The sequence below is a fragment of the Oratosquilla oratoria genome, chromosome 26, assembly GCF_046742065.1.
Source record: "Oratosquilla oratoria isolate Oo_2021 chromosome 26, ASM4674206v1, whole genome shotgun sequence".
Taxonomy (NCBI): Eukaryota; Metazoa; Arthropoda; class Malacostraca; order Stomatopoda; family Squillidae; genus Oratosquilla; species Oratosquilla oratoria.
Window position 1 is genome coordinate 41,658,979 of NC_134802.1, and position 9,508 is coordinate 41,668,486.

Sequence of the window (9,508 nt, forward strand, 5' to 3'; positions counted from 1 at the left end):
CTGATGGAGATATAGTCGAAACGTTAGAGAATAAAATGTATCTGTTCCATCCTGGAATTTCCTTATACCACTCTAACAATTTGTCTTAGCACTTGTCAAGATATATATAGATATATATTATATGTATATATATAAATATATATATATATATATATATGTGTGTGTGTGTGTGTGTGTGTGTGTGTGTGTGTGTGTGTGTGTGTGTGTGTGTGTGTGTGTGTGTGTGTGTGTGTGTGTGTGTGTGTGTGTGTGTGTGTGTGTATGTGTGTGTAAATATAGATATATAAGTATGTGTGCATTTTTCCACACATATGACACAACAGCGGCCACTTTGTTCCGGTCAGTAGGGAATAAAAAAAAATGAAAAAAATCAAATAAATTAAAAAATAGCAACAGAAAAACTGTTCATAGGGTAGATTTGCCTCCGCTATCAGTCAGTAAGCATTTCATAAATCCCTATATGAACAAGTAGATTCAGCTATTTCCCTTAATTGCCAAAACATGTTCTCAAATGAAAAGAAAAATTTCCCAACGTTGCACGAGCCGTCATATTGAGATCTGTATGAAACGTTCAAAATTTTCTACCAGTTTTGGCCTCGTGTGTCCAAGCATACACAAATATGTGGACAAGAACGATACCAACCCAACGCTGGATTGCCGGGCTCGTAGTCGCTTCACGGCAGTAATTACTGACGCCTTATCTCTTCCTGCTTCTTTGTTCTTTCCTAGACTGACGCTGACAACCTCCTACCCGCTCCGTTGACGTTTCTCGGCCTACCGCTGACGCGAGTGTGTCATGCATGATAGGCTGACGGACGTGTGTAGGCGCGGTTTCGAAATTTGAATGTATGTGTATGCTTGTGTGTGTGTGCGTGTGTGTGTGTGTGTGTGTGTGTGTGTGTGTGTGTGTGTGTGTGTGTGTGTGTGTGTGTGTGTGCGTGTGTGTGTGTGTGTGTGTGTACGTAATTCACCACCAAGGTCTTGGATCACGTGTTGGACTCGTGATCGACAGCTATTTCCCTCCCGGAAGAGAGTTCAGACCTCATATATGACTGATCTATGGGTAATGCTGTGACCTTACACGCACTCACGTCTCCAACTCCCTGCCTACGAGAGTTGGAGTAACGACTCGCAGCGCAGCAATTTTGAAATTATTTCAGCCCTGGACGGGATTCGAACCCGGACTGCCGTAGTGGCGGCCGGGAATTCTACCAACTGCGTCAACTGTGTGTGTGTGTGTGTGTGTGTGTGTGTGTGTGTGTGTGTGTGTGTGTGTGTGTGTGTGTGTGTGTGTGTGTGTGTGTGTGTGTGTGTGTGCATGCACGCCCTATCTGGCAGTAAAAAAGTCTAATCAAATGTATGTTAGTCTACTACAGGCATCACAAAATTCCATTGCACCAAACAAAACAAAACCTTCGAATATTGTCAACACTAGGGATGGTACATGCGCAAGATAAACATGACCAAGATAAACAGTGGATACGCTGATCCTCGACAACAAAACCAAAGTCGTTGTCAGAAAAGTCGAACACGGGTGCAACGAACAGTGGCTTATAGTCACTTACCCGTTTTCAGGCAATTTCTCTTCGTCGTGTCACCAAAACGTAACGCGATGTCTTCGTCCGTTTTTACTGCTTACGAAAAAATGTGTAAACTTACTCGCCTACAGTGAAAGATAAAATTCTCGTCTCCGCTTTTATGTTTAACAATTCAAAGGCACCTCTGCTTAGAAACATAAGTTTTTTTTCGTATAATTTAATTACATATAGAGTGTTCAGTGGCACCAGTGTTATTGTATGAAAGTGAAATGTGAACATTAACCTCTTCAATAAGTCAAATTCTCGCGGGGATCATTAGCTGCCTGATGTACGATGATGCATCACAATATTCGCATTATAAAACATAAAGTTACAGCTATATTACTCGTTCTCCTTCACTCTGAATATTAATAACCACAGAAAATATGATCAAGCCAGTTCACAGAATATGGGGGTCACTCAGCCACAACTACAAAATAAATATAATCAAGTCGCCGACGACGACATCCTCATAACGCCTACGAAGGCGTCAACGTCTCGAAGGGTTAAATGCAGCATACTGGAAGAAATAAGCGTAGATGGACTGTTTGCAATATCTGTGTAGTGTAAGTTGAAAATCGACAAGATATCAAGTAAATTAAAGCAACAATGGAGGTAAAAGATGAGTTTAAAGACGATGAACAGGACTGGTTGAATGGTACGGACATATCATAAGAAACTGCAAAAGAAGTTAATTGGTAAAGAATTATTATTTAAGAATTACATAAATAAAAACTAAGTCAATTGTAGAACACCCCCAACATTGATCATCTGTAGAATCTCCAACCCAACTACACTCAATTGTAGAATTTTCACCCCATACTGACCTATTGTAGACCCCCCACCCTAACTAACATAAGCTAGGTTAGGTTAGTTTAAGTTAGGTTAGGTTAAGTTGAGTTAGATTAGGTTAGGTTAGCTATCGTGAGCTATAATCAGCTATAGAATATAATCAACTATAATTAATCAACTATAGAATACAGTCAACTATAGAATACAATCATATATAGAATATAATCAACTATGACAATACTCAATTGTATAATCTCCATCCCAAGCATGTGTGTATATGGAGAATGATGATTCTACAATTAATCCGAAAAACTGATAAATATGAAAAAAAAACGGAACACAAAGACGAGAAACCAGAGATCATCTATATTTCACGGAAATGGTAGCGAGACGTGATGAGGGGCTGCCAAAGTTGTTACTGCATTACTGAACCGTAACACCAGAGATTAGACTGATAATGAAGCCACTATCTCCTTGATGACCTCCCAAGTGTAGACCTCAGCCTTGCCTGCGAACTCGATGATTGTCTCCCTTGTGAGATCGATGACGACTTACTCGGCGTTGGCGAGGCGGAGCAAATGTTGCCAGCCATGCTATCGTGTCCATATTTCATTATAAATTTGCAACTTAAAAAAAAGTGCTATTGAATATTGATGTTGTTAGGGGTAATAGTAAGGTTTAGTAATGATAATGATAATGGAAATAATTAGAAAAATACACACACACACACACACACACATATATATATATATACAGGGTGGTGCAAAAGTCTGGACCCATAGGAAATTTATTATATAACAATTTACAGTTTACATATAACAATTGATTTAATAAATGTTCGAACTGATTTCCATCTTCTTCCAAACACTTTCTTACTCGCGAGACACGATTTTTGCATTTTTGTCAACATATATCTATTCCCTCTTATGGTTACAATTTCTTGTGTGATGTTATCTTTTAGTGCTTGTAATGTTCTTGGTCTGTTAGCATAAACCACTGATTTAAGATGTCCCCATAAGAAAAAATCCAAAGGATCTTGACGGCCATTCAACCGGTCCTCGACGTCCAATCCATTTCCTTGGAAATGGATTGTCCAAAAAAATGCGCACATCCTTCGCAAAATGTGGAAATTGTTTGATAGTTACATTTTCATAATTAAATAATTTGTTATATGTAAACTGCATATTGTTATACAATAAATTTTCTATGGGTCCAGACTTTTGCACCACCCTGTATATATATATATATATATATATATATATATATATATATATATATATATATATGCATATATATCTCATATATATATATATATACACACACACACACACAAACACACACAATATATATATATATATATATATATATATATATGTATATATATATATATAATATGTATATATATATATGTATATATGGAGGTGAGGTGGCAAAATGAAACGTTAAGGCTAGAATAAAGCTCCATACTCTAGCCTTAACGTTTCATTTTGCCACCTTACCTCCACATATATATATATATATATATATATATATATATATATATATATATATATATATATATATATATATATATATATATATATATTCTGCACGAAGGGACGGAGAGGGTGGGGTTCACCGATTTAATGAAGCGGCCTTGCTGTGGATGTGCTGTGTCTTGTGACACTGCTTCTGACCCAGGGCAGTATACAAGATGCAGGGATGACCCGTCATCCAGGAGGTGTCAAGATAAGAGAGAGGGAAGAGGATGGAGGGGAGTGGAGTATGTTGGGGATGGAATGGGTGGGAGGGGTTTTTATGCCTTTGTTTTTTGACTACCTCCCTTGTAAGGGGTAAAAAGCTTTTTGTATATGTATATATATATATATATACACACGAGGGGTGATTGAGAAAATCGTGGCTTAAGGTACAATAGTTTATTTCATGATAAAATGATCCATTTCTTTGTCAACGTAATCCCCTTGCAAGTTTACTCACTTTTCCCAACGTTCGTTGAGTTTATGGATCTCCTCTTCGTAGAAGCTTGAGTCGTGGTCCTCTTAATACACCTCTATGGCAGCCGTGGCGAAATGTTGACATCTGAGCTCTTTTTTCATCTTCAGAAATAGTTAGTAGTCTGAGGGAGCCAAATAAGGTGAATAGGGTTGATGTTCAACTAGCTGGAAGCCGCAATAACGCATGGCAGCAAAATCCACGGCGGATTTGTGTGCTGGCGCATTGTCCTGATGAAAAAGCACCCCTAATGACAGCTTTCCACACCTTTTTCTTTCTCTCACAACTGCCTTATTAAGTTGGGGTAGTATGGTCCAGTAATAGATTGACCCTTTGTCGGATAATCCACCAGTAGCATCCCCTAAGAATCCCCCAAAAATGGAAGCCATCACCTTCTCTGCAGAGATCAACGACTTGACCTTCTTTGGAACCGGTGATCCATGATACTTCCATTGTGTTGATTGTTCTTTCGACTCAGGGTGGAAGTGGTGAACCAAAGTCTCATCCATGGTCACAAATCGCCCGATAAATCTTTGTGGATCAGCATCAAAAATGGTAAGATCGTTCTTCGACGTGTTGCATTGCAGCCGCTTCTGATCAGGTCCAAGAAGTTTTGGGACCCATCAATCTGAGACCTTTGTCATTTCAAGATGATTTTGGATAATTGCACGAACACGTACCTGGGAGATGCCCAACTCTGCCGCAATAAAATGTTTAGTCAAATGCCGATCTGTGAGCATCATGTCATGGGTTTTGTTGATGATTTCTTGAGTTTTGACAGTGACAGGCCTTGCTTGACGAGGTTCATCTTCCAGGCTGTACCTGCCTCGTTTGAAATCAGCTGCCCATTTTTTAACCATGGTATATGAAGGAGCATTGTCTCGTATAGTAGTCACCATCCCCTCGTTAATTTCCTTTTGAGTTAAGTCCTTGATGTGGAGATATTGAATGACTGCCCGATGACCAATTTAATCCATTTTCTCTACAATACCTTATATTCCCAAATATATTATCTGTAAAACAATAAAAAAAATATAAGTTAAAGGCTTGATAATTCTTATACCGGCTTATGAAAGATTAGATTTTGTGTGAAAAAAGGTACAATTCTGTATCTCGTGTCCTTCTACCATAGGCCATCAATTTTTCAATCACCTCTCGTTTTCTTTCATCAACCCTATCTGCCAACTCTTTATCTCTGCTCTCTGCCTCACCAAATATCTCATTCTATCTATCCTCGTAATGATAATGGTTGTGATGGTGACGATGATGGTGATAATGATGATGAGGAATAGGAGATAGGTATGCAAGAAAAATTATTTTGACTATTTAATCGACAATTAATTCTTCGGCTTGGATTCCCAGCTCGTTGAGGTCTGTTTCAGAATCACGCCAATGACAATAATAAAGCGTTCCCGAGTGAGAGAGAGATAAAGCAGTAACAAAGAGAATAAAGTAGAAAATAATGCGACTACAAAGAGAAGACGCATCCGATACGGCCAGGCGAAATGGGAGCTCTCTGAAGAAGTACATTTATTATCGTTTCTGCGCGCGGGGTCGATCGATTTATCACTGTCTGAAATTCGAGACAAACAAACGAAGAACGATATTTCTGAATCAGCGGAGGAACTAGATGATGATACGCCTCCATTACGCCTCACATGAGAAAGTCACTTAATCTCATTAGAACGTGGAGATTCCCAGTTTATAAACATTACTTGACATTAGCTGGAATATAATATTAAGTGTACAGTTGGGTTCAACTAAATATTGACATTAGCTGGATAAAGCCGTCTATTATTTGATACGACGGTAAGAGCATTCTCAATTGAACAAAAGACAAACGAAACGATATGACGTCATAACGCTTTACGCCACATTTGACAAACTCGCTCAAACGGAAACTATATTCTGTGAATGAGAGAAAAGTAATTGATGGTTTTCTATAACAAAAAACCGTCGCAATTAATCAAAAATAGAACTCGAAAATAGAACGATATGGCATCACAGTTTCATTTGACGTACTTGATTAAAGATATTCTTTTTTTTTTATAAGTGAAATGTATTAATCATTGGCTGTGTATTGTGAATAGCTAGATCAAGGACTGATAGCAAAGGAAAAGCAGACAGCTTTTGAATTCCTGACGCTTTGTTACAAAAGACGATCAAAGTTCAAGTCTAAATGAACTGTCATTATTAACTGTATCAAATTTGTTCACAATGAACTTTGACAAATATATCTTATACAGGGTACGCTTTATGAACCTAAATTGGTTTCTATCTCTTCATTTGATTTCTAATCTCCACAGTTGATTTTTTTTTGCTTGATAATTATTTATCTGACAAATTATATTGTCCTTGTCGAACGCAAAACATTGATACGCATATTACAAATGTAGTTAATAAGATATTTATCGACAGCTGAAATAAACAGAGAAATAAGTTGAGAAGAAGTTTAGTCGAAAGCGATCGTTACCTCCTTAGTTACCAGCGAGGTGGAGGCGTTCTGAAGATAAAATAAACTGACTGAGGTTGCAGCCAGTTTAAAAGGAGAGGCACCAACCGAGATGGAAAAAGCTAATGGACGTTGAGATTGATGACCGAGAGGTTCACATTGTAAGACAAAGATTCCCAACCTGTTTTCACGTTCAGTACCCTAAAAGATGTAGGACCATCTTCTCTTAGTCCTATAAACTTGAGACCAAAAATAAAAGAAATTGTAATGTGATAAGACTAACACAATACACATTGGCACTTCCATGGATGTTACAAAATAGTTCAGATCGAAATAACTTTATCAAACAGAAGTATTTACTTTTTTTATTTTTTATTTACTTGTTTACATAATTACTTAGCTAATTATTTCTTTAGCTACTTAATTGCTTAGTTATTTAGTTACTTAATTACTTATTTATTTAATTACTTAATTACTTAATTGCTTAGTTACTTAATTGCTTAATTTTTTAGTTACTTTGTTACTTAATTACTTAGTTATTTAGTTACTTAATTACTTAGTTATTTAGTTCCTTAATTACTTAGTTCCTATTTCCTTCTATTCTGGCTAAAGCTATTCTACGTACAGCAATTCTCTTTTGTAAGAAATTGGTCACCCGAGAAATTGCTCGCCCGAAAGACGGCTGCCAAATAGACCCCACGCCTCGCTCGGTGTTGGGGAAGTCAGTGGCGCAACCCAGGAATGAATATGTAGATTGGATGCAGTAGCTGTTTCAGCAATGAGAAGAGGGTAGCAGGGCAGTAGATTCGACCGTTCTCCAGCCTTTCATTATGGTAAGGATTTGGTTTGAGTTTCACAACAGATGGGAGGTGATTTTGTTCGCGTCCAGGGGAGGACGTCTGGCTTGAACTAAGAGTCAGTTGGTCTAGACCCCGTTGAGACCACCTTAGATGACTAGGATCAGGTTGCGTTTGCTGTGGAACATGTATATATATATACATACATATATATATATATATATATATATATATATATATATATATATATATATATATATATATATATATATATATTGGAAAATTTCAAAACACTGGACTCAGAGTAACAGTGTTACTCTGAGTCCAGTGTTTTGAAAATTTCTGATAATATGGCTCCTGGACCCCAGCTCTTTACGAACACACACACACACACACACACACACACACACACACACACACACACACACACACACACACACACACACATATATATATATATATATATATATATATATATATATATATACATATGTATATATACATACATATATATATATATATATATATATATATATATATGTGTGTGTGTGTGTGTGTGTGTGTGTGTGTGTGTGTGTGTGTGTGTGTGTGTGTGTGTGTGTGTGTGCGTGTGTGTGTGTGTGTGTGTGTGTGTGTGTGTGTGTGTGTGTGTGTGTGCGTGTGTGTGTGTGTGTGCGTGTGTGTGTGCGTGTGTGTGTGTGTGTGTGTGTGTGTGTGTGTGTGTGTGTGTGTGTGTGTGGGTGGGTGTGTATGTGTGTGTGTGTTTGTGTGTGTCTGTGCGTGTGTGTGTGTGTGTGTGTGTGTGTGTGTGTGTGTGTGTGTGTGTGTATGTATGTGTGTGTGTGTATGTGTGTGTGTATGATAACATTAGATATATAAATCAAATTTGTTGCATCCTCAGAGATTTGACAGAAATGTAATATATAATGGGATTACAATATCGTTCAACAAAATCAGGTAACCAACAAGAAACTGGTCTTGCTGCATTGTTTCTGACCCAGGTAGTGGGCAGGAGACAGGGATGACCCCTCGTCCACGGGGAGCTAAGAAAGAAAAAGAGAGAGAGAGAGAGAGAGATAACTGGTAGGAATGGGATGGGTGTGGTTAGGTGAATGTTTTGGCTGGATACCTCCCTTGCAAAGAGGAGGAAGCCTATTGGTATGTAGATGGATAGATAGCTGGGTAGATAAGTACATAGATAAATATATAGATAGATAGGTAGATACATAAATAGATAAATGGAGATAGATAGACAGACAGATGAATAGATGGATAAATGGATAGATAGATAGATAGGTAGGTAGATAGATGTTGTTCCCTGTTTAAGAGTAGCAACAAAAGGTGGCAGCGGTAAGATAGATAGATAGATAGACAGATAGACAGACAGACAGATGAATAGATGGATAAATGGATAGATAGATAGATAGGTAGATTGAAGTTGTTCCCTGTTTAAGAGTAACAACAAATGGTGGCAGCGGTAAAATAGATAGAGAGGTAGATAGATAGAGAGGTAGATAGATAGAGAGGTAGATAGAGTCAAAGGATTACAAAGGCGGAGCATGCCGACAGGAGACCTTTTGATCCATATCTAGGTCGGATGCGAAAAAAAAAACATACATATACCAAGGCTTTTTCCCCCTTACAAGGGAGGTAGCCAAAAAGGGGAAGGCATAAAAACACTCCCACCCATTTCATCCCTAAATACACTCCACACCCCTCCCACCCTCCCTCTCATCTGAGCACCTCCTGGATGACGGGTCATCCCTGCACCCTGCCCACCGCCCTGGGTCAGAAGCAGTGTCGCAAGACACAGTACATCCACAGCAAGGCCGCTTCATTTAATCGGCGACCCCCCCTCTCCGTCCCCCTCTGCACAAATCATGTTAATAATAAAATAA